Genomic DNA, 25173 nt, shown 5'->3' with positions numbered 1-25173 from the left:
GGTGACTTTAATCCACATCGAGCTGAACCCTCCACCAACTAAATGCTCAGCCATCCCAGACGACAGTTTGTTAACAACCACAAGCCCAATTCTGGAGCGGGTCAAGCATGTTGCCCCTGTCGGCGAAAGCTGAAGCCCCAGGCCAGTTTGACCTTGCAAATGCAAATCCTCAAGGTTGTGACGAGACCAGCTCATTTGTCTACAATGAACATGACCTTGTTGTGGATGAGTCTGTGCCCACCAGACATTACATATCTGTGGGTAGATACTCACAGCCTCACAGCAGGGGTTCTAAGGGCTCATCACAGGTCTTGTTGGATATGGCCCAGTCTGTCATTCTGGTTCCTCTGGCTTCCCCTGGAGAGGCCACATCAGCATCGTGACTATTAGCCAAAGCGGTGCTGGTGGTAAACAAACTGTGGCTGAGTTGTAATTCCATTTTAATCGTGTTCTGACCCATACAATCTCAATCCAAACTCTACACTTACAGGTGAGCCTTGGCTTTCTGCCTTTCTTGTGAGGAAGTTGGGGATGGGGGGGGGGGCAACTGCAAGAAGTCAAACTGAGAAGCCCTTCGCTTTTTCCCACTGCATGACCCTCAACAGCACCATGGTGCAAGTGCTAAAAAGACCAAATAATAAACTTGTTAAGCAGCTGAATGCTGCATGGGACAAAGGATGTAATGCATTGTTTGGTTCTAGACCTAGGCATGCAGTACCTTTGCCCTGAGGGTAAGAGTGTGTGCTCAGACCATATAGTGGGTGCAGTTGATCAGCTATGATCTTTTCTGCCAATTTCGTGGTGTACTGGTCTGACATGTTTGTAATACTGCACATTGCTTCACCAGTTGTCTTACCTCCTAAATAGCATGAAATGAGGTGCAGGGTAGGATTCAGTACCCTCCCTGGCCCCATTGCTCAGTCCCTGCTTAGAGACCTTGATAGCAAAGGTCTGTTCAGCATAACACTGTCCTCTGGGTGTATGATAAAACCAGTATCTTATCCCACTGGAAGAAATCACAGAGTGCACTTCTCAAACAGACAGAGCTCCAACGCCCTTGTCATGCCAAAGCATGTTCCTATGAGGAAAAGCTAACAGGACAACATTCCATTTTTGTAACATTCCAATCCACACTCTACTGTGATTTCAAAATGGCTCACATGGTTCTCTGTTGCTCCGCAAAGAGCTTACACTGGCTGATTTATGCACACAATAAGCTAAATGTATTCACCTGAGAGAGAGAAGAGCTGTAAAGTCAATACATGTTGCAATCATGTTCCATCAATATCCAACACACTGCAGAATACAAATACTCGTAATTCTCTAAATATGTCCAACATTTGCTCTTCATAACTCTCTCACAGATGAATGGATGTGACCAGAGTGCCACCTATTGGTGCCTATCGGCAGATAACCAGTAATGGCTGGACACTGTCTTAATGCTGTACACACTACACAGGTGCTACATAGCAGAAGATCAATCTCTGACAAATCCCCAAATCTGTTTACAATCTGTTGTTTGCCAATATTACCAGTGGTTATGTTAATGTTTCCAAATAGCTTTGGTTTTTCAATGGTTCAATGTCTCCTTGTTCCTCTGGCCTTTCTAAAAGAAAACCCCAAAATATATTATTACAGTGCATGTTTTTTCCTTTTGTATTTTTTGAGAATTGTAAGATTTATACAGTAGTAAGTAACGTCAACGTGTAAAGAACATCAATCCATACACTAATGCCTCTTCAAAGGGAGAACAGACAATGGGAACACAACTGTCATGAGATTAATTAAAGAAAGGCTTCGCTTTACGTGTCAGGCTTTCATCCCACCTCTGAAAGGCGTTGGAGGGTGTGAAATGGTAGACAGATAAGGTTACCCGCTGATCGGCCCATAAATCAATCACTGCACTGAGAACTGAGACCGATGCTGCTATGAACGCTCATCCAGAGCGCGAATGAGGACGTAAGTGACAGAACAAAGTGAAGCAATTAGCAGGGGTGGGAAGGAGGAAGAGCAAAAAGAATAGCTATGGTGTGTCTGATTTGTTCTGGGTGGGTGGGATTGGAGAGTCAAGGGGGAGGGGCTTCATCAACAGGGGCAAGTTACTGCTGTGTTCAATTGGACCTCACAAGTTGGAATGACAAATTAGAAATGGGTTTTATGTGTTCCATTTCGCATTTAAGCAATATCATACGGGAGGGAGTACTGTGTACTGCTATGATGCCTCTAGCTCATGGAATGAACTCCAACAGTCCTTAACTCATTCTGCGCCAACCACGTAATAGTACGTGTTTGCTCGCCAACTGTTGGGCACCAAACACGTAATATTACGTTTTTAGATCTTTTTTTCTTTTTTTCGATTTTAATATTCTATACACGGACCTCTGTGTTATCATTGGAACTCATTCTGAGACCTCGATAGTGCAATGCCGGCCGAATCCTGCTAGGTGGCAGTATCGTCTCCCCTTTGAAACCTTATTTCACACTGTGTGTTACATTTTATATGGTCCGGGCTGAGAATTTGGACCCGGGCAAGTGAAACACTTCATTCGAGCAACTTGGAACGCGTCCAGCACACTTGATGCATATTTTGTGCCATTTCATGTCAGGGACCCGATGGACATCAATACTGGAAATCGCGATCAGACAATTGGAATATTCATTTTGGAATAACTCCTAGCAAAGGTAAGGACTATATGACATCAATCCTACTTTGATCCTACAATGATTTCACATTAATCGCAACGATCAACGTATGTAGTATTCAAAACGTATGCCGTTGCTGATGATCTTCTAGAGCATCACAAAACGACCCCTCCCTTTGATTCCTTCATGATGAAACATAATACCTATATATACCTTTGATTTGGAAATAATATCGTGTCCAGGCGTATTGAATTCATCAACTCCAGAGCCATATCTCACTGTCAGCGCCACAAAAGAAAACAGAACCCAATGCTGTTTTTATCTCATAGAGACATTAGCCACACACAGCACTCCTTACTCTCGATCAATGAATTAATTACCCTTGTAGTTGTACATCCCCAAAAGGAAGGGAGGGAGATAAAGAGAGAGACGGAATTAACCGTGCATGAACAACACCTAACCTTAAAAATCTTAATGAACCGCATGCAAATAGTCTATCTTTAATCTTTCAAAATGTTCAGTTGCTATCGCTATTAGCTCTATTTTTAATCTTTCAAAATGTACAGTTGCTATTGCATGCACTCATCTGTGTTTCACCACACACATGAGTGCATGCTTACCAACTGTCCGTCTGCAACACTACTATCACCAACATCTAAGAAGGGAGATCCCCCCTTGAATGGCCCTTCTAAGGTTTCTCTCCTCCACACTGCCTGTGGAGCTTTTTTCCCTATTGTTAGGTTTTAGTGAGTTTTTCCTTACCTTCGCGTGGGGTATGTCTGGGAGTGCTTGCATTCTTTCATTTATTTGCATTCATCTAAAAAATTTTGGACCTTATGGTGTTCTTGTTCTGTTCTTGACTTATTGTTATGTTTTCTTCTTGACTTGTTTAAAGAAGACCTGTACGGCCCATGGGGACATTAACGTGTGTTGTCGGGCCCTATAAATAAATTTGATTTGATTTGATTTGATTTAGTTGGCACTTTGCTGGTTTGACGTCAAGAGGAACTATAGCGAGATGGTTTATTAGTCCAAACATGTGATTGATATTAATTTCATTGTACTTGATCTTCCCTTTATTATATCCACCATATGAACCCCTTCCCAAATTTCTGTGATATTTGTTCTTTTTTTAAATTGTATTATGACAACATTTTAAACGTATCCCTATTGTAAGATTGAATTGGATGTACACAGCCAACAACAAGACTTGCTCAGGAATGCAGCGAGGAGGACTGAATAACAGTGGGGGGGGGGGGGGGGGGGGGGGGCTGACATGCCATATTATCATGGTCTGTTTAGCTCACCTGCTTGGCAGAACACTGACAGCAAATTCAGTGACTCGCGTTTAGGCCTACATCATGTGACTCAGGACGCATTACACTCCAGTGAATTCTACTTCCTGCTTTTCTTGTAGATGTGATTCACATGACATAATAAAGCCCAATCAGTGATCCAAATGTAAACAAAATAGCCCCACCACCTAAATTAAGAAATACATATATTTTTTCTATTGACTGAGGCTGAGCTATTCAAGGACTAACAGTAGACAACAGGAAAATATTGTATTTTAATTGTATTCACTTTATTGTGTGGCTGTGGGTTTGTTTATGTTTGTTTATGTTGGCCATTTGCCAACAAATAAGATAAGATAAGATATTCCTTTATTGATCCCCTTGGGGAAATTCAGGCATCATAGCAGCATGGGGGGGGGGGGGGGTACAGGTAGTAAAACTACACAGTATACAGGTAGTAAAAAAAAAAACACAGGCAGTGTAAACAATTTGATCAATATGGTCAATATAGTTTACTATCTGACTAGCTGAGGAATATTCACATTATTCACAGTGTCACATAAGGTGCAGTATGCATGAGGTAGTGTTATAATTTACTATCTACTGAGTATACATTATTCACAGTATCACGGTATCCACTAAAATATACATTATTCACAGTATCACAGTATCACAGTATCCACATAGGGTGCAGTAAGCCTAAGGTAGTGTAGGTTGTCCTCCTTGGGTTCCTATAAGTCCCAGGTCAATGTCTGGTAGCAGTCGCTGTCGCTGCCCCCTGTTGTGGAGCCTGGAGGCTGCTAGTCGCTGCGCACTGTTGTGGAGCCTGATGGCCGCTGGTATGAAGGACTGTCCGAGGCGGTTAGTTGAGTGTCGGGGGGGAATGAGTCTGTGGCTGAACGAGCTTCTCATCTTGACTAGCTCGTCGTAGAGGGGGTGGTAGGGGTTCTCCATGATGGCAGCCAGCTTCCTTATCATCCCCCTCTCTGCCATCACCTCAAGTCTAGGTAGCTTGACTCCCACCACGGAGCTAGCCTTCCTCACCAGCTTGTTGAGCTTGTTGGTGTCCCTTGAGTTGATGTAGCCTCCCCAGCATGCCACAGCATAGAAGAGGATGCTGGCCACAACAGACTGGTAAAAAGACTGCAGCAGTTTGTTGCACACATTGAAGGACCTGAGTCTCCTCAGGAAGAACAGCCTGCTCTGTCCCTTCCTGTAGAGGGCCTCTGTGTTGTCCGACCAGTCCAGTTTATTGTTCAGGTGTACCCCAAGGAACTTGTATGAGTCCACCATCTCCACATCCACCCCTCGGATGGAGATGGGAATCGGGGGGGGCCTCTTCTTGCCCCTCCGGAAGTCCACCACCAGCTCCTTGGTCTTACTGGTGTTGAGTTGGAGGTGGTTGCTGTCGCTCCACCCCACGAAGCTCTCCACCAGCTGCTCTGTACTCCTCCTCATCATCGTCGGTGATGTAGCTTACGATGGAGGAGTCGTCTGAGAACTTCTGCAGGTGGCACCCGCTTGAGTTGCGGCAGAAGTCTGAGGTGTAGAGGGTGAAGAGGAAGGGTGACAGCACAGTTCCTTAGGGGGCGCCGGTGTTGCTCACCAGTACGTCAGACTGACTGTCCTTTAGTCTGACGTACTGTGACCTCTCAGTGAGATAGTCCTTGATCCAGGCCACCAAGCCGTGCTCCAGCTGCATCGCAGAGAGCTTCTCCGCTAGCAGTGACGGCTGGATGGTGTTGAAGGCGCTGGAGAAATCAAAGAACATAATCCTCACTGAGCTGCCACAGTGAATAGAATTCATATAAAAAAAAAAAATCAAGTATTAGTTCCAACCAAGTATTAAGGGCTCGGCTACATTCATACGTGTTGTCGGTCCATCTACATCTGTTTTAGATTATTTATTAATGAGGAGTGTCTGCTTGGTGGTCAGGGAAGAGTTCAGAGAGGATGAACTGTTGGACAGAATACTTCACTGTGCATTAGCGCACGATTGTATCCACAAACACACTATTATGTTCTAACTTAATAACTTATCTGTTCTCTCTCTGTGTTGTGATGGATCAATGTAGCCAGTTGTTTATCATCTTACATCTTACATCTTAAATGTTTCTAAATGTTCAGTTGCTATTGAATGCACTCATCTGTGTTTCACTACACACATGAGTGCATGCTTACCAACTGTCCGTCTGCAACACTACTATCACCGACATCTAAGAAGGGAGGTCCCCCCTTGAATTGGCCCTTCTAAGGTTTCTCTCCTCCACATTGCCTGTGGTGCATTTTTTCCTATTGCTAGGTTTTAGTGAGTTTTTCCTTACCTTCGCGTGGGGTATGTCTGGGAGTGTTTGCATTGCATTCATTTATTTTGCATTTATTTTAAATTGGTTGGACCTTATGGCGTTCTTGTTTTGTTTCTTGACTTATTGTGATGTTTCTTCTTGACTTGTTTAAAGAAGATGTGTGCGGCCCATGGGGACATTAACGTGTGTTGTCGGGCCTTACAAATCAATTTGATTTGATTTGATTTACAGTGTGTGTGTGGTGCTCCATTTAAGGCCTGTGTGAGGTTTTGCCCGCTGCTCACCACCTTTTCTCTGTTTCTTTAAAGCCTACTGTTAGAAATTCCCTTCTCACTCACTCTCTCTAGCCCCCACCCTCTCGTTCTTTACTCTCGTTTACTCTCAGTGGCCACACCTGGACTATTATCAATTACCTCTCGCACCTGTGGTGGCAGGCTAATTAGTTCCCCTGTGGGCTTTAAATACCAGGGCTCTTCCCCTCGTTTCGGCGTGGGGTCGTGTTGTATTCATGCTGAGTCATATTCTCTAACATCTAGACTCTTTCGGGAGATCCTCTGGTCTACCAATGCTGTAAGATGGATCTCTCCAGCCTTGAGATGTTTGCTCCAGCCTTCGTCTGCTGTCGCCGTAGCCTGTGGAGGAGACTGTTCTGCGCTCCCTGTAACTTCCACGGGAGGCACCCCAGCGTTCCTCTGCAGACCCCAGCGCAGCTGTTCGTCCTGACGCACATCTAGACCACGCGCATCTCCCGGACCCTCGGGCTTGGCACGCTCTCCAGTCACCAGCGCGCAACGCGCATCTTCAAGGGCTTTGGCCACCTGTCGCCGTTTGCCTGGAGGGAGACATTGTACTGCGCTCTCTAATTCTCTACGGGAGGTATTCCAGTGTTCCACTCCAGACCAGCGCGCCAGATGCGCTCAAGCCTTCGCCACCTGCCGCCGTTTGCCTGGAGGGAGACACTGTACTGCGCTCTCTAATCCTCTACGGGAGGTATTCCAGTGTTCCACTTCAGACCTTCGAGCTTGGCACGCTCCTCCGTACCAGCGCACAGACGCGCATCTTCCAGACCTTCGAGCTTGGCACGCTCCTCCGTACCAGCGCACTGACGCGCATCTTCCAGACCTTCGAGCTTGGCACGCTCCTCCGTACCAGCGCACAGACGCGCATCTTCCAGACCTTCGAGCTTGGCACGCTCTCCAGACCTCAGCGCGCCGACGCGCATCTTCCAGACCTTCGTGCTTGGCACACTCCTCCTCGCAGACGCACCCCGAGGCGTCTCTCGGTTCCGACGCGCACACCAAGGTGTGGCGCGCACTCTGTTCCTCGGCTCCGACAGCGGCTACCCGGTGGACGACACCCTCGCCACCGCCACTGTTCCGACGCGCACACCAAGGTGTGGCGCGCACTCTGTTCCTCGGCTCCGACAGCGGCTACCCGGTGGACGACACCCTCGCCACCGCCACTGTTCCAGCTCTCTGTTCCGACGCGCACACCAAGGTGTGGCGCACACTCTGTTCCTCGGCTCCGACAGCGGCTACCCGGTGGACGACACCCTCGCCACCGCCACTGTTCCAGCTCTCTGTTCCGACGCGCACACCAAGGTGTGGCGCGCCACTCTGTTCCTCGGCTCCGACAGCGGCTACCCGGTGGACGACACCCTCGCCACCGCCACTGTTCCAGCACTCTGTTCCTCGGCTCCGACAGTCGGCTACCCGGTGGACGACACCCTCGCCACCGCCACTGTTCCAGCACTCTGTTCCTCGGCTCGGACAGCCAGCCACCCGGTGGCGATGCCCTCGTCCCGCTGCTGTCCCTGTACCTTTACGCATACGCCTGGGTGAGTTTTGATTGTGATGTCACTCACTCAGCGTAGTGCCCTTGTCCCCGTTCCCGCTGCTGTCCCTGTACCTTTACGCATACGCCTGGGTGAGTTTTGATTGTGATGTCACTCACCCAGCGTAGTGCCCTTGCCCCCGTTCCCGCTGCTCTCCCTGTACCTTTACGCACACGCCTGGGTGAGTTTTGATTGTGATGTCACTCACTCAGCGTAGTGCCCTTGCCCCCGTTCCCGCTGCTCTCCCTGTACCTTTACGCATACGCCTGGGTGAGTTTTGATTGTGATGTCACTCACTCAGCGTAATGCCTCTTGCCCCCGTTCCCGCTGCTGTCCCTGTACCTTTACGCATACGCCTGGGTGAGTTTTGATTGTGATGTCACTCACTCAGCGTAATGCCTCTTGCCCCCGTCTCGCTGCTGTTCCTGTACCATTACGCATACGCCTGGGTGAGTTTTGATTGTGATGTCACTCACCCAGCGTATTGCCTCCTTTAGTTCTCACTTAGTTATTAGTTTTGGACATTTCATCTCCCACTCTGTTTTGTTCTCTCGTGGATATTATTTTGGACATTTCATCTCCCACTGTGTGTTTGTTCACACGAAGATAGTATTTACTTTGTTACTTTGTTATTTGGACTGTTCTGCATCTGCTCTGTTTGTTCCCTTTGAATATTAACCCTCTCCTCTGTTCTGCAGAGCGGCCCAGATGTTTTCCCACCAGTCCCCAGTTCCTCCCTGTCCCCAGCCCGCCTCCGCGGTTCTCTGTCCCCAGTTCCTCCCTGTTCCCCAGCCCGCCTCCGCGGGCCTCAGTCCCCTCTGTCCCAAGTTCTCCCCTTCTAGTTCCACCTAGTCCCTAGTCCTCTATCCCTAGTTCTCCTAGTCCCTAGTCCTCTTTCCCTAGTTCTCCTAGTCTCTAGTTCCTCTGTTCCCTAGGCGTTCCCTTAACCTTCCCTTAGGCGTTCCCTTACCTTCCCATAGTGTTCCCTTTCCTGCCCGCCTCTTAAAGGCACTTTACCTTCCCCTCTTGTGTTATTCCAGTGTTTTGTGTTTTCTCCCTTAAAGGGACAGTGCCCTTTTTCCCTGTTCTAAATAAATATCTGTTTCTTGGCAAACCATCATACCTGTCTTGTGTTGTGCGATTGGGGTCGGTTACAAACCATAACAGTACGACCCCACCAAGTCTACGACCCCAGCCAGCACAGACTGTGTATGTTGAGTTTGCCTTTTTTTTTCTTGTTCCCTCTTGCTTCCCTGTTAGCCCTGTTAGCTTCCCTGTTAGCCCAGTTTAGCTTCCCTGTTAGTCCTGTTTAGCTCCCTTGTTGGCCTGTTACTCCCCTGTTTAGCTTGTTAGTCTCCCCGGTTAGCTCCCCCGTTTGCTTCCCGTTTTGCCCTGTTTGACCCCCCTGTAGCTAGCCATGCCCTGGCAGCTAACCCAGTCCCTCAGCAGAACCCCTGTCTGCTAGCTTAGCCCCGGCTGCTAGCACAGCCTCTATGTTTATGCAGCCCTTGCTGCTGGCATAGGCCCTGTAGCTAGCCATGCCCTGGCGGCTAACCCAGTCCCTCAGCAGAGCCCCGGTCTGCTAGCTTGGCCCCGGCTGCTAGCACAGCCTCTATGTTTATGCAGCCCTTGCTGCTGGCATAGGCCCTGTAGCTAGCCAGGCCCAAGCAGCTAACCCGGTCCCTCTGCATGGCCTCCACTTTTTTGTGTAGTTTATCCCACTGCTAGGACTGCCCTTTCAGCTAGCAAGGTCAGTTTTTCTCACACAGCTAGGACTGTCCTTCCAGCTAGCTTGTGCTCTCATGCTGGTCCAGCCCTGTCTGCCAGCCTAGCTCCGGCAGCTAGCGCAGCCTCTATGTTGATGTAGCAGTACAGCTAGCATAGGCCCTGTAGCTATCAGTGCCCTGGCAGCTACCCTTTCCCTCTGCTAGCCTGGCTCCGGCAGCTTGCGCAGCCTCTATGTTGATGTAGCAGTACAGCTAGCATAGGCCCTGTAGCTATCAGTGCCCTGGCAGCTAACCTTCCCTCTGCTAGCCCCTTCCCGGTGCTTCCATGGTTACCCCTTAGCTACCCTGCTTGCCCCTCAGTTCCTCTAGACCAGTTGCTCTAGACCAGTTCTCTAGACCCAGTTCCTCTAGACCAGTTCCTCTAGACCAGTTCTCTAGACCAGTTCTCTAAACCAGTTCTCTAGACCAGTTCTCTTGCCCAGTTCGCTAGACTAGTTCTCTAGACCCAGTTCCTCTAGACCAGTTGCCCCTCTGCTACCCTAGTTACCCCTCGGCGACCCTGTTTCTTTTGCTAGCCCCACTCTTGTGGTGGCTTCCCCTGCTGGCTTGGCCAGTACCTCTTGTTTTGCCCCCTGCCACTCTGTCTGTATTTGTTTTGGGTCGCCGGGTGGCTCCCGTTGAGGGGGGGGTACTGTGAGGTTTTGCCCGCTGCTCACCACCTTTTCTCTGTTTCTTTAAAGCCTACTGTTAGAAATTCCCTTCTCACTCACTCTCTCTAGCCCCCACCCTCTCGTTCTTTACTCTCGTTTACTCTCAGTGGCCACACCTGGACTATTATCAATTACCTCTCGCACCTGTGGTGGCAGGCTAATTAGTTCCCCTGTGGGCTTTAAATACCAGGGCTCTTCCCCTCGTTTCGGCGTGGGGTCGTGTTGTATTCATGCTGAGTCATATTCTCTAACATCTAGACTCTTTCGGGAGATCCTCTGGTCTACCAATGCTGTAAGATGGATCTCTCCAGCCTTGAGATGTTTGCTCCAGCCTTCGTCTGCTGTCGCCGTAGCCTGTGGAGGAGACTGTTCTGCGCTCCCTGTAACTTCCACGGGAGGCACCCCAGCGTTCCTCTGCAGACCCCAGCGCAGCTGTTCGTCCTGACGCACATCTAGACCACGCGCATCTCCCGGACCCTCGGGCTTGGCACGCTCTCCAGTCACCAGCGCGCAACGCGCATCTTCAAGGGCTTTGGCCACCTGTCGCCGTTTGCCTGGAGGGAGACATTGTACTGCGCTCTCTAATTCTCTACGGGAGGTATTCCAGTGTTCCACTCCAGACCAGCGCGCCAGATGCGCTCAAGCCTTCGCCACCTGCCGCCGTTTGCCTGGAGGGAGACACTGTACTGCGCTCTCTAATCCTCTACGGGAGGTATTCCAGTGTTCCACTTCAGACCTTCGAGCTTGGCACGCTCCTCCGTACCAGCGCACAGACGCGCATCTTCCAGACCTTCGAGCTTGGCACGCTCCTCCGTACCAGCGCACTGACGCGCATCTTCCAGACCTTCGAGCTTGGCACGCTCCTCCGTACCAGCGCACAGACGCGCATCTTCCAGACCTTCGAGCTTGGCACGCTCTCCAGACCTCAGCGCGCCGACGCGCATCTTCCAGACCTTCGTGCTTGGCACACTCCTCCTCGCAGACGCACCCCGAGGCGTCTCTCGGTTCCGACGCGCACACCAAGGTGTGGCGCGCACTCTGTTCCTCGGCTCCGACAGCGGCTACCCGGTGGACGACACCCTCGCCACCGCCACTGTTCCGACGCGCACACCAAGGTGTGGCGCGCACTCTGTTCCTCGGCTCCGACAGCGGCTACCCGGTGGACGACACCCTCGCCACCGCCACTGTTCCAGCTCTCTGTTCCGACGCGCACACCAAGGTGTGGCGCGCACTCTGTTCCTCGGCTCCGACAGCGGCTACCCGGTGGACGACACCCTCGCCACCGCCACTGTTCCAGCTCTCTGTTCCGACGCGCACACCAAGGTGTGGCGCGCCACTCTGTTCCTCGGCTCCGACAGCGGCTACCCGGTGGACGACACCCTCGCCACCGCCACTGTTCCAGCACTCTGTTCCTCGGCTCCGACAGTCGGCTACCCGGTGGACGACACCCTCGCCACCGCCACTGTTCCAGCACTCTGTTCCTCGGCTCGGACAGCCAGCCACCCGGTGGCGATGCCCTCGTCCCGCTGCTGTCCCTGTACCTTTACGCATACGCCTGGGTGAGTTTTGATTGTGATGTCACTCACTCAGCGTAGTGCCCTTGTCCCCGTTCCCGCTGCTGTCCCTGTACCTTTACGCATACGCCTGGGTGAGTTTTGATTGTGATGTCACTCACCCAGCGTAGTGCCCTTGCCCCCGTTCCCGCTGCTCTCCCTGTACCTTTACGCACACGCCTGGGTGAGTTTTGATTGTGATGTCACTCACTCAGCGTAGTGCCCTTGCCCCCGTTCCCGCTGCTCTCCCTGTACCTTTACGCATACGCCTGGGTGAGTTTTGATTGTGATGTCACTCACTCAGCGTAATGCCTCTTGCCCCCGTTCCCGCTGCTGTCCCTGTACCTTTACGCATACGCCTGGGTGAGTTTTGATTGTGATGTCACTCACTCAGCGTAATGCCTCTTGCCCCCGTCTCGCTGCTGTTCCTGTACCATTACGCATACGCCTGGGTGAGTTTTGATTGTGATGTCACTCACCCAGCGTATTGCCTCCTTTAGTTCTCACTTAGTTATTAGTTTTGGACATTTCATCTCCCACTCTGTTTTGTTCTCTCGTGGATATTATTTTGGACATTTCATCTCCCACTGTGTGTTTGTTCACACGAAGATAGTATTTACTTTGTTACTTTGTTATTTGGACTGTTCTGCATCTGCTCTGTTTGTTCCCTTTGAATATTAACCCTCTCCTCTGTTCTGCAGAGCGGCCCAGATGTTTTCCCACCAGTCCCCAGTTCCTCCCTGTCCCCAGCCCGCCTCCGCGGTTCTCTGTCCCCAGTTCCTCCCTGTTCCCCAGCCCGCCTCCGCGGGCCTCAGTCCCCTCTGTCCCAAGTTCTCCCCTTCTAGTTCCACCTAGTCCCTAGTCCTCTATCCCTAGTTCTCCTAGTCCCTAGTCCTCTTTCCCTAGTTCTCCTAGTCTCTAGTTCCTCTGTTCCCTAGGCGTTCCCTTAACCTTCCCTTAGGCGTTCCCTTACCTTCCCATAGTGTTCCCTTTCCTGCCCGCCTCTTAAAGGCACTTTACCTTCCCCTCTTGTGTTATTCCAGTGTTTTGTGTTTTCTCCCTTAAAGGGACAGTGCCCTTTTTCCCTGTTCTAAATAAATATCTGTTTCTTGGCAAACCATCATACGCAAACCATCATACCTGTCTTGTGTTGTGCGATTGGGGTCGGTTACAAACCATAACAGCCTGACTACTATGAGGTGGATGGGGCCTGACTACTATGAGGTGGATGTGGCCTGACTACTATGAGGTGGATGGGGCCTGACTACTATGAGGTGGATGGGGCCTGACTACTATGAGGTGGATGAGGCCTGACTACTATGAGGTGGATGTGGCCTGAGGCCTGACTACTATGAGGTGGATGAGGCCTGACTACTATGAGGTGGATGTGGCCTGAGGCCTGACTACTATGAGGTGGATGAGGCCTGACTACTATGAGGTGGATGAGGCCTGACTACTATGAGGTGGATGAGGCCTGACTACTATGAGGTGGATGTGACCTGAGGCCTGACTACTATGAGGTGGATGAGGCCTGACTACTATGAGGTGGATGTGGCCTGAGGCCATTTAAGTGGACATGCAATTATCATGGCCATTCTCTCTGTTTCCAATAGTAATCTGCTATTGCTGCTATAGGTTGATGTGGGTTTGTCATGAGCACATTCTGTGTGTGTGTGTGTGCGTGTGCGTGTGCGTGTGCGTGTGTGTGTGTGTGTGTGTGTGCGTGTGCGTGTGTGTGTGTGTGTGTGCGTGTGTGTGCGTGCGTGCGTGCGTGTGTGCTTGTGTATGTACGCTTGCACATACATGACCTGAGAGCTTGAGATAGCATTGTGTTGTACTGCCCAGGGATTCCCTCAGCGCCTGTAGAAGATGGGTTCATGATAACAGTGAAAGATGGCCGCCTTCAATCCAGGAAAAATCTTGCTTTTGCACATTTCTAACATATTCTCTCCTTGCTCTTTTTTTCCTATACCTTGAGCTGTAACTGAGTGTTACCCATGAAGTGCTTATTCGCCCCTTTTCCATCCCAGAAAACAATCCCTACCTTGTTTAGATCTTATAACACCTCCCACCCCGTTCTCTAGTCTACACCATCAAGGCCCTTGTTACACACAGTGTTTTTGTGCTCGTTTTTATACGTTTTTGAATACGTTTGCTGTCCCTATTACATAGAAATGCCGTTTTTGCCGGATACGTTGTGGCCCTACTGAAAACGCTAAATTGTGTTTTCCGCTTTGGAGTAGCGCCAAAACTCGCCGACAACATGTCGTGTAATCTGCGTGGAACCGTTGTTGCTCAACGCCCATGCGCAGTAGATACCATCTGCGTGCCCTTCCGGTGACAACAGAGCTGTCCCAAATAGCTGCAGCTACCATGTGTTGTCAAGTTATTGTTATAAGGACCCCAGTCCAAGCTACAACAGTCTGCATTCCCTTAACAATTGTTTGTATTGAGCCGTATTGTATTGTACCCATTATGCAATATGTTAAATAAAGTTTACATCCATTCATTCTGCTAGCATTACCGTGTGCGTGCGTGCGTGCGTGCTTGCATGAGTATGTGTTTGTGCATGTCTGTGTGTGTGTGTGTGTGTGTGTGTGTGTGTGTGTGTGTGTGTGTGTGTGTGTGTGTGTGTGTGTGTGTGTGTGTGTGTGTTTTCCCTGGCTCCCTCCACAGCTCTCCTCTCCTCTCCTTCTCTCGTCCCACAGCAGAGAGCCCACTCTAGCCTGCCAGCTGAGCTGACCTGTGGTGAGGGGGAAATAGTCAATTCCATTTTGCGGCCGGTGTGTGACAGGTACTAGATAGGAGTGGATTGGGTGCATGTAAGGAGCCTGAGTCCCTCTCTCTCTCTCTCTCTCTCTCTCTCTCTCTCTCTCTCTCTCTCTCTCTCTCTCTCTCTCTCTCTCTCTCTCTCTCTCTCTCTCTCTCTCTCTCTCTCTCTCTCTCTCTCTCTCTCTCTCTCTCTCTCTCTCCCAACACTATATTTATTTCACTCTCTCTCCCTCTGTCTCCGAAGCCTCTAGCAATCAAGTGTATGGGAGCCACAGTGCTGTTTCCTTCTACTACCGGTGATGCACAAAAAACACAAGTCAGCCGTAGGGGACAAACTCGGTATAATAGCCGAACTAGTGAAGCTGAACCACCTAGAATTTTCACATGACGGAGAATAATAGATCCGAGGGAGAGAAGTATCAGTGATTAGTGTCTCAGAATGGACCACGTGATTGCAGTGGTTGTGATTGCAACTGTAACTAAATGCCCTCTTGTAAAGGATAATACCACATATATCTTTGACATAAAAGGGGCTCTTGGAGAAACAGGTATGAGACTAGACTTCCCCCACGGTGTCTCATTCTGAGTTAGTCACGTCACTAATGTGTTGCATGTAAAGAGATAGCATTCTTTTAAGTACAGTACAAGCGCCCTAATCAAACCTGGGGAGGCTTCATCAGTTATCGCTTGCACCAGGGCCCACAGATTGAGCTGCTCACTGAGATGTAGCATGTAATACCCAGTAGATGAAGAACTCTCTGTTCATTGATTTGGGGGGGGGGGGGGGGGGGATCAAGCTAAATATGTCAATGGCATGATAATCAGTTAATGCATTTTTAATTAGTGTCTACTTCTCTTATTCTCTTTTGATTCCGATTCAACAACATAGCAATGCGTGCCTTTACTGTAATTCCTTCTCTGGCAGCCTCTGATTAACGAGAGAGAGAGAGAGAGAGAGAGAGAGAGAGAGAGAGAGAGAGAGAGAGAGAGAGAGAGAGAGAGAGAGAGAGAGAGAGAGAGAGAGAGAGAGAGAGAGAGAGAGAGAGAGAGAGAGAGAGAGGGGGAGAAGAAAGAAAGAAAGAAAGAAAGAAAGAAAGAAAGAAAGAAAGAAAGAAAGAAAGAAAGAAAGAAAGAAAGAAAGAAAGAAAGAAAGAAAGAAAGAAAGAAAGAAAGAAAGAAAGAAAGAAAGAAAGAAAGAAAAAAGAAAGAAAGAAAGAGAGAGAGTGAGAGAGAGGATACGGCTGTTAGATTAAAACTTGAGTGGGTGAGCTCATCTTGCTCGCCCATCTGAAATGAGGCCTCAGACAGAGAATCATTTTATGATTTAATAAGCGAATAAATGTGATATGGCAAGTAGCTCTGAGTGCCCTCGGTGGTCACGGCACAGTTTACAATCACATTTAAAGTGTGATTTCCATTATCGTGGCGGTGGAAGGTTGGACAGACGTGGAGAGAGATGACTGTGAATTGAGGGAGACTTGGGGGGGGGGGGGGGGTATAGGAGATGCCACTTCAAGGGTCAAACTCAACAACCAGAGGATGCTGGACCAAGTCCTTTACATTCTTTGAAGAGGGCTTACTGGAGTAATATTGGACAGCTACCATTCTGAACAGCCTGCAGTGAAGGATCCTCAACTCACATTGATACATCAGCGTAGATGGATTATGTCTCAACCTGTCAGAGATTATCCCATAATTACTTTCTAACAGGGTTGAGGTGTGAATAGTCATAGTCATTAGGGCCATTAGTCCTCAACTGTAATAATAAATACCACTTAATTACATTACATTGTCAAAACACTGAATTAATTTGCATGAATTATATATATGTTAATGGTTCTATTGCATAATGCTATGAATATGATTTCAAGTCGAGACTTGTCTGTGTAATTTTTTTCCTTTAGTTTGGAAATAGCACAGATTACACAGCGGCACCTCCTTCTGTAGAAAGGGGGCCCCCTGTCAGTCACGTGGCTCCTCCTGGAGCTGGTGAGGTTTCACACATCCAAAACAAGGATGTTGTTACTGCCGCTTGGTTAACGCATACGGTAAGTGTCCTCCAATCTGAGCTCCTGTCAACAACACTGCTTCATCTGTTCCCATATTCATCACAACTGATCCTAAAGCTTCTGCGTGGTGAGTGGCATAGCCCTGGTATGACTGGTGTCTTCTGCTGTGTGGTGAGTGGCATAGCCCTGGTATGACTGGTGTCTTCTGCTGTGTGGTGAGTGGCATAGCCCTGGTATGACTGGTGTCTTCTGCTGTGTGGTGAGTGGCATAGCCCTGGTATGCCTGGTGTATTCTGCTGTGTGGTGAGGGGCATAGCCCTGGTATGACTGGTGTCTTCTGCTGTGTGGTGAGTGGCATAGCCCTGGTTTGACTGGTGTCTTTATGGATCAAGCATTTTTGCCGTCGCTTTCATTCTGGGATGAAATAGAAAATGACAAAGAAAAGTTAAAAGGCTATTTGTTGTTACTGAATGAAGCAAGTTCAACGTTACATCCTCAATACACTTAATGGACAAGTAGACTGTACTCTGCTTTGGGTAATCTAATTTACCCAGATGTTACGTGTGATTTAATATTGTGCTTAAAACGTGTGTACTATTTTTGGTATTTGCCAAGTTTAATGGAATCATCTTCTAGAATGTATCCTCAAATATTGCTAAATCACTATCACAAATACTGATACAGTAAGAGAATAAAGGAATTAGAGTATATATGGGACAATTTTATCTTTAGTCCATCCATCCAAAAAGAGGATGTGAAACAGATTGCTGTACTCCCTTGTTCTTGGAATTTAAAAGGGCTGACACAAAGGTCACCCTGTTAAGCTTTAAGGAACTCTTCTATGTTAGATACCTACTAAATATACTGCAAGTAATGTATTGTATTTATTCATTTATTTATCTAATATATATAGTATATACTTTTCAAATTCACTAAAGACATAATCTTCTCTGTGTGTAATAATGACAAAAAGGGAGAAATAGAGGCTGGTTGTCGTTGCATTTCTCTAAGAGGATGTTGCCAAATCCTGAAAGATGGGGTTTTGTAACCCCTTGACCACAGCTGGAAGGGAAACATATGTTGATGGTGGGTATAGTCTGACTCACAAGATGTAGACTGTGGGTATAAACATGCCATTGGCCGACCATTTCAGTCGGAATTCTCCTCCTCTTCCTCTATCTGTGACACTATTTTGCAAGGGCACCATTGCTGACTGTGATTGGTCTTAACACATGCAACGTTGCCACATGTGGGCCCTCTTAAGGACGATTCGCCCACCGGCGCGACACGCCACTTTGGCAACCTCTAGTGGCTTGGGTGTGAATATTTTTTAATACAATATATATATATAGCCCTATTTGTTGCCTGTCGATTGCCGTTCAGCGGTTCTCGAGTTACATGCCAATATGTGAGGCGTGTGCCAAAGTCTTTAGCAGACTTTAAAAAAAAATTAATACCACTCCCGACTCCCAAGACTCTACCTCCGTCAATCATTTGGCGATCTCGAAAATGATTGGACAGGGTTGTAACCAATGAGTGTGGCTTTCCAATGATACCCCACATGGGGATGAGCGAATCAGGGATCTAGGTGAAAAGTCACGAGCAAAAACAGTAAGTAAAAAATGCGCCGAATGCATTGGAGTCTATGAGAAACTTTTTTTTTTCTTTTTTTACATTTGACCAAAATCACTCCTAATCACTCATTTCTGAACGGACATTTGTGAAATTTGGAAATGTACTACACAAGACTTCAGGCTATGGATCCAGGGTGTTTCAGCCGTACCAATTTTTTGGGGAAATATACTTTTGGATATTGCAACTACTACATAAAAATGTGAGTACACAAGTTCAAGCTCAAGTCAAGTTCAGACCTATGTTACTCTATTTCATTAGCACTAAAAGTGAATTTCCTTTATTGTATCAGAAACTTCAGAATGTTATCTTTCAAAAGAGACCAGGCGCATGATCTGCTATAAGTATAAAGTATAGTATTTTGGTTTGCAAAAAAAGTATGCAGTCCTCAAAAACTAAAAAATAAAATGGCCACTTTTGGGGGCGCCTGTTAAGAGGTTGGAGAAATACAAACAAGCCAGAGAGTGTTTTTCCCCTATACTGGAATGATGATACGTTCAGCCAGACCTCTCTCTCCAGTGCTGACACAGTGCTCACATATGATGATGATGATGATGATGATCATGATGATGATGATGATGATAATGATAATGATGATGATGATGATGATGATGATGATGATGATGATGATGATGATGATGATGAAGACTTTATTCCAGACTCAAGGTCCATATTACTAAAAACAATACAAACACAAAGAAAACAACGTAAATTAAAATACATAAAGGCATCGTATCACACCGTAGTGTGGAGAGAGGTGTGCTATGCAAGACTATTGTGGGTATAACTAATGTGAATTCCCCATCACTGCCACAGGCAAGTTATAATGTTATTTTACCTATCACAAGCATTTATAATTTTTTGATGAACTTGTAAAATGGAACAAAATAAGTACCCCAGAAAGCATGGGACCGACCAAAGCCTATAGGCCAGATGATGTTGTGTTACAACCAGACAGCTGCTGTGCGTAACATGCAAGAGAGCGGCTGATCCGCAATTACGGTCAAATACATCCTCACATCCTAAACTTTTATTTGTTACCCAATATATGTAAAAAAAAACTTACTAGATGTTAACTTTATATCAATTACAAACAATCTAGACAGTATATGATTCATATTCAACATTTACCTCTGCTAGATCACATTTATAAATAAAAGTGCTATTAAAGAAATCATGTTTATCTTGAAAAATATGAATGAAACAAGGGGGCAGACAGTGAAGTATACACAGTAAACCATTTTGTAAAATTGTTATCTTGTTTTAACCATGTTTACTCATTTTCACCTACAACCACCTACATGGCACGGGAGCACAGTGGTTAGTAGCACTGTGGCCTCACAGCAATAAGGTCCTGTTTTCAAACCTTAGGGTCTTATCTGTGTGCAGTCTGCATGTTCTCTGTGGGTTTCCTGCAGGTAGTCAAGTTTCCTCACACACCACAAGACAGCTAGGTACTTACTCCTGCCACTTTGTTGACTTTAATCTCAAAATGTTTACGTTATTCTGAAACTATTACTATTCTCAAAGGATAATATACAAATTATGTTTTCTTATAATTTAATATTATATTTTTGGATATACTATTTTTGGATATTGCAACTACTACAGAAAAATGTGAGTAACAAGTTTTTCTACAACTCAAGTTCAGACCTATGTTACTCTATTTCATTAGCACATTAGCAATTTCTTTGTTCTATCAGAAACTTCAGAATGTTATCTTTTAAAAGAGACCGCATGTGCTATAAGTATAAAGTATAGTATTCTGGTTTGCAAAACAAGTATGCAGTCCTCAAAAACGAAAACTAAAATGGGCACTTTTTGGGGTGCCTGTTAAGTGGTTAGTATAATAATAATAATAATAATATAATAAACTTTATTTGTATAGCACTTTTCATACAGAAATTGTAGTTCAAAGTACTTCACAGCAGTAAAAAATACAGGCATAAGCGAGCATAAAAAGATAGAGAGGTAGCAAGGTAAAGTAAATCACAGTTTTTCACATTAGGATCTAACATCCCAATACGCTGCTCTGTTTACGGTTTCATTCAGTAATACAAATAAAAAATAGGCAATACTAAAAATTATAAAATAGAATAGACAGAGTAAAAAAGTGTGATAAGATAGTTCAATAAAAATATACAATAACATTTACAACAGAGCATCGCTCATAACACTTTGAGTTTATTTACAAAGTTCTAACATACCACAGAGCAGTGCATCGCTCTTAACACTTTGAGTTTCTTTACAAAGTTCTAACATACAACAGAGCAGTGCATCGCTCTTAACACTTTGAGTTTCTTTACAAAGTTCTAACATACAACAGAGCAGTGCACCGCTCTTAACACTTTGAGTTTCTTTACAAAGTTCAGTTCTAAATTACCTTATAGAACAACAGAGCAGTGCATTTCTCTCAACTTAACAACAGAGCAGTGCATCTCTCTCTACTTTGAGTTTCTTTACAAAGTTCAGTTTTGAATTACAACAGAGCAGCGCTCTTAAAATTGCAGTGCATAAGAGGTAGTGAGATAAAATGTGCATAGAACTGACACATGAATTTGATAGGAAGTTCATAAAAGTAGGCAGAATAAGAATAGTGCAGGTAAAGTACAATTTGTGTCAGGATATCCCTGATGTTTCATTTAAATGCCTGAGCAAAGAGAGTTTTAAGCTGTCCTTTGAAGATAACTAGAGAGTTGGCTTCCCTGATGTTTTTGGGTAGTTTGTTCCATAGTTATATAGCCTACTGGCCTCGCGTCTCGCTCTTCGCCATACTGAGATATATCTTTATCTCCAGTACCTACTGTACTTCATTAACAAAAACAATGCACCCATGCACTTGACCAGGCCCCGCCCCAGTGTCCCCCTATAAGACACCGGACATGGTCATACTCGCCCTTCCTCTTTTTTGTTTCCATCATGGACGATGCAGTGCACTCCATGAACTAGTGTTATGAAATGCAGAAGGAAATTGAACAATGTTGGGTTTTCGCCGGAGATTTTCCAGCCCCTGGAATCTTCTCTGCACGTTCTAACAGCGCATCGGGCCTGTCCTGGGGTTTCCTCGTCTTCTGACAGCGGATCGAGGGACGTCACGCGGCGGCTAGCTCGGGCTAGGTCGTGCCCAGGTAGGGCCTGCGCCACCAGGCATCAATGCTGGCGTTAGTGATACTGCTCGTTGTCCCGTGAGACAACCGAGTTGTGTATTGGCGCAAGGGGCAGGATATCTGGGTAAACGTTGTCGTTTTCCCGGCTATCCTGGAGCGCGCGGCTAATGCTAAATGCTACGATGCTGGGTTACTGTTCCTTTGATTCCCCGCCGAGGGCTGTCTTTTTAAAAGGTCTTCCCTCCTCTTAACCATTCATGCTGACGGTCAATCAGTGTCTACTGTTGGGAGTTTTGACAGGGGCTTGTTTACCTTTTCATGGGTGGATGGGCTGAGGCCTAGGGCTGGTGTGCTTTTTGTGAATCTATGAATTGTGTGCGGGACTGGTGTTTCTCTGGTCTGCATCCCCTTAACATTGTGTGTATGGGCTAGCCCATTTTGCAGTGTGTTGGTGGAGTTTTAGTTCATTTATTCATTTACCCCTTCATGGGTGCACACCACAGTGAAGGTTGCTGCATTCCTACTAGTGAGGCAGTGCTTCACTAGTAGTCGTTTTTGTTGCAACCACCACTGGTGCTCCGTGCTTGTGAAGCAGGTGGCATCAGTCCTTTGCCTCTGGCATGTTGGAACGGTGCCCCGCCCGGCCGACGCCATGAGGTGAGTCGGCCCGGCAGGTGGCTGGTGGGCTGTTAAGCCTATACCGCCACGGTATGGAATTAGCAGCGACTAGTAACTTTGTTGGAATTGCTGTTTTTTCTGTAAAAAATGGTTGTCGGGTGGCGGGGCCATGAAGACCAGCCGACGTCGAAACATCGCGCAAGGTTTTGACGTTATTAGCTTTGACATAGCCTACAGGAAGAGTGTCGCTGCTTTCTCTAGTCGGGTCCCAGCTGCAAAACTGCAGAGTTACTGTATTGCCCTGTATTTTATGTTATGTAGACTGTTCTGTTTTGTGTTTTTATGTTTACGTGTGATGTATTGTGTATTGTGTACATGCACTTTTATTAGTTCAAGTTCTCAAGTTCAAGTTCTTTAATAGTTGTCATACAGAAGTACAGAATACTTTCATACAAAATGCTTCTTACTGTTACGCTCCAGAGACTGTGCTAGACAAGATAGTATCAAATAACATAATAACATAATATAGCATGAATTTAGAAGAAGAAAATGAGGTCACAGTGTTCGGTATAGACATATGTACAATGTTCTGAGTTACCATATAATATACAATACACAATACTATGCAGTGTACTAATGTACAGTACTATCTAGTGCAAAGCAGAAATGGGATGAGGTACAATTTTAGGTACAATTTACAGTAAGGTGTACGAGTTGTAGTGCAATCCTTCATCCATAAATATAAAGTGTGGGGAGTGGGTGCTACAGTGTGTTTGTTTAAAGTGGGTGTGTGCTATAAAGTGTGTGGAGTGGGTGCTACAGTGTGTTTGTTTAAAGTGAGTGTGTGCGTGTGGATGTGTGTGCTATGTGTGTTTGGTGGTTGTTGTTGTGTAGTGTTCATTCATTGTTCGTTTAGCAGCCTGATGGCCTGGGGATAGAAGCTACTTCTGAGTCTTTCTGTGCTCGCCTTGAGACTCCTGTATCGCTTGCCTGACGGCAGCAGTTCAAAGAGGCAGTTGTTCGGGTGGCTCGAGTCCTTAATAATTCTCTTAGCCTTCCCCTTGCAACGCTTGTAGTAAATGTTCTGGAGGGTGGGGAGCCCCCCTCCAATTGTGCGTTCGGCTGAACGTGTCACTCTTTGTAGTCTGCTTTGGTCTTTTGCAGTGCTATTCCCAAACCAGGAGGTGATGTTGCCGGTCAAGATGCTCTCTATTGTACATGAGTAGAAGTTCTTAAGGATCTTCTGGCTGACTTGGAACTTCCTTAGGCGCCTGAGGAAGTAGAGGCGTTGTCGTGCCTTCTTCACCACACTGTTAATGTGTGTGGTCCATGTCAAGTCCTCGGATATGTGGGCTCCGAGGTACTTGAAGCTGTTGACTCTCTCAACCGGTGCCCCGTCGATGCTGAGGGGGCTGTAGTCCTTGACCCCCGACCTCCTGAAGTCCACAATCATCTCCTTTGTTTTGCTGACGTTCAGGGAGAGGCTGTTTTCCTGGCACCATCCCGCCAGGACCTTGACCTCTTCCAGGTAGGCCCTCTCGTCGTTGGCAGAGATCAGGCCCACCACCACTGTGTCGTCAGCAAATTTGACGATTGTATTGCTACTCCGCTGAGCCACACAGTCGTGTGTGTACAGGGAGTAGAGGAGGGGACTCAGAACACAGCCCTGGGGGGCCCCTATGTTGAGGGTGATGGATGAGGAGGTGCAGTTGCCTGCTCTCACCACCTGGGGTCTGCCAGTCAGGAAGTCCAAGACCCACTGGCAGAGGTCATAGCCCAAGCCCAGGTCCCTGAGCTTGGCTATGAGTATGGAGGGGACTATGGTATTGAATGCCGAGCTGTAGTCGATGAATAGCATTCTCACATAGTTCCCCTGCCTCTTGTCCAGGTGTGATGCTGCTGTGTGCAGCACATGGGATATGGCGTCCTCCGTGGACCTGTTGGGGCGGTATGCAAATTGCAGGGGGTCCATGTTGATGGGGAGGGAGGAGCAGATGTAGCCCTTTACTAGCTTCTCGAAGCACTTCATGGCTATGGAGGTGAGAGCTACAGGGCGGTAGTCGTTGAGGCAAGCAGGCTTGGATTTTTTGGGTACAGGGATAATAGTGGACTTCTTCAGGCAGGTGGGGATGACAGCCTGTTCTAAGGACAGGTTAAATATGTCAGTGAATACTGGGGCCAGTTGGTCGGCACAGACTTTTAGGACGCGGCCGGGGATGCCGTCTGGACCTGCTGCCTTCCTGATATTCACTTTTTTAAAGGTCCGCCTCACCTCATGCTCTGTTACCCTGAACACTGCGCCTCCATCAGCAGCCGACCCCCCCCCCCCCATTGCCGAGGCTTGTGAGCTGGTGTTGTTATTACCAGCATCAAACCTCGCATAGAAGGTATTGAGGTCATTTGCTAAGGAGATGTCACTGTTCAGTTTGAGGGAGGCGCCTTTGTAGTCTGTCATCGTTTTGAGCCCCTGCCACATAGCTCTAGAGTCAGCTTGTTCAAACTGGAGTTCAATTTTATCCCTGTAGCGTCGTTTGGCCTCTGACACAGTCCTCCTTACGTTGTATCGCGCCACCTTGTGGTCATTCATGTTGCCTGCCTCTAGGCCGTCGTTGTATGCTTTGGTGCGCTCTCTCAGAGCTTCACGGACGGATTTGTCTACCCAGGGTTTTTGATTTGGGTAAACTTTCATTTTGGTAGTGGGGATTGTTTCTTTCACCCTAGTACAAACATAGTCCAGCACTGTCTCCGTGTAGGCATTAATGTTATCTGTGTCGCGGAACACGTTCCAGTCTGTGTTGTGAAACACTGACCGGATCGTATCCTCTGACGTCACATCCCATTTCTGCACCTCTCGCGAGACTACGGGAGTACTTTTAATTTTCTGTCTGTACTTCGGTGTAAGAAAAATTGATGCGTGATCTGACTTACCGAAGCCACTATCAGAATGAGCCTTGTAGCCACCTTTAT

General features: G+C 47.2%; 1 protein-coding gene across 1 annotated transcript in view; it reads left to right on the top strand.

Annotated features, from left to right (window-relative positions):
• The first annotated feature begins 16880 nt into the window (after positions 1-16880).
• LOC311246258 (granulocyte colony-stimulating factor receptor-like) overlaps positions 16881-25173 on the top strand; it is a 51593-nt gene continuing 43300 nt past the window's right edge. Inside the window, exon 1 of the mRNA XM_084336389.1 lies at positions 16881-16976. The gene's annotated coding sequence lies outside the window, so the exon portion shown is untranslated. The remainder of the gene's footprint in view (positions 16977-25173) is intronic.

This window comes from Notolepis coatsorum (genome assembly GCF_963971535.1).
Source record: "Notolepis coatsorum genome assembly, chromosome: 19".
NCBI classification, from domain to species: Eukaryota; Metazoa; Chordata; class Actinopteri; order Aulopiformes; family Paralepididae; genus Notolepis; species Notolepis coatsorum.
This window is presented reverse-complemented; position numbering and strand designations above follow the sequence as displayed.